Source organism: Bison bison, unplaced genomic scaffold, assembly GCF_000754665.1.
Source record: "Bison bison bison isolate TAMUID 2011002044 unplaced genomic scaffold, Bison_UMD1.0 scf7180017851642, whole genome shotgun sequence".
NCBI classification, from domain to species: Eukaryota; Metazoa; Chordata; class Mammalia; order Artiodactyla; family Bovidae; genus Bison; species Bison bison.
Window position 1 is genome coordinate 15194 of NW_011482215.1, and position 1396 is coordinate 16589.

Genomic DNA, 1396 nt, shown 5'->3' on the forward strand with positions numbered 1-1396 from the left:
AGTATGCTGATCTGTTCACCTGGTTGCTCTCGGGCCATGGTGGATTCAACCTGCTTTGAAGGGCTTGAGTTTCTCATGATGACCTTCTCTTTCTGTTGGTCTAATTTCTAAGGCTAGATGAGGGAAGAGAGGGTGAGATCAGGGTTGACTCAGTGACCAGTTTTTGTGAAGAGAGTGAAAAGATCTAGACTCAAGTTCTCCTTTAAAACTTAAAGTCACATGAATTATGATGTATTGTCAAATGTCTTTTCCAGATTTTCACTCAATGATAAGGATCAACATAGAGAAACAAAGCAAAGCAAAAAAGAATGATTTGCAAATTAATTGGGATCAAGATACTATTGGTTTTTTTTTTTTCTTTAAGAGAAGTGAGGTAGCACCACAGCCTTCTATCTTCATTATATTCATCAGCTCCAGGGACTTCCCTGGTGGTCCAGTGGTTCAGACTCTGAGCTTCCAATGCAAGGGGCCCAGGTTCAATCCCTGGTCAGGGAACTAGATCCCACATGCTGCATGGTGCAGCCAAAATATATATTTTTTTAATTATTGAAGATAATAATCATCAGTTCCAGGGCACTTGATAATGTGGCTTCATTCAGAAACCAGCATCAAGGCTCAGCTAGTGTTTTTCACCCACTGACACTTTGAATGAAGGATCAAGGCCCCATTCATAAGAACACATGAGGTTTGCTGCAAAACAAATGCAGGGAGGACCCTGCTTCACCAGAGGCTGAGTCAGTGGTCCTCCACCACTCATGCTGCATCTGTGACCCTAGCTGCCACCCAGGTTCACCCTGAAGTCTCACTATCCTAATGAAGATAGTAAGTTCAAAGAAACCATACTTTGGCCCTGGCCATTCAGTGGACGTTGATGATTCTGGAGCAGCAGTTAGCAAAAGACCCACTGTAGTTAAGGTGGGGACAGATGTGGGTCTTTCAGATCAGATTGCAAAGAGTAGCCGAGTTTTAGAGCAACAGAAACATCTGGCCAGATACAGACAAAAATTCATGGCCCACACACCCTGGTGGCTCCTGCCAGGACATGACATGGTACAAGCTGCATGGAGTGGGCTTGGGTCCCGGGCAGTAACAGGGATTTCATGGAATCAGGCTGGAGCTGCAGGCCACTGAGATGCAGAGGGAAGTTCCTATGAGTTACTGGCCCCTTCTCCGGGCTGCATCTCTACTGTGGGATCACTCAGCAGGTGGGGGAACAGTCCCACAGAACTAGAAAGGGTGCAGATTTTGAAGCCTTATCATTTAAGCTTGAATCATGTCAGTTACTGGCTGGGTGATCTCAGACAGTTACTGAAATCCATGAGCTACTCCTGAGCTTCCATTTCTATAATGGATATAATGAAGACAGGATGACAATGAAACTACCCACAAGGATGAT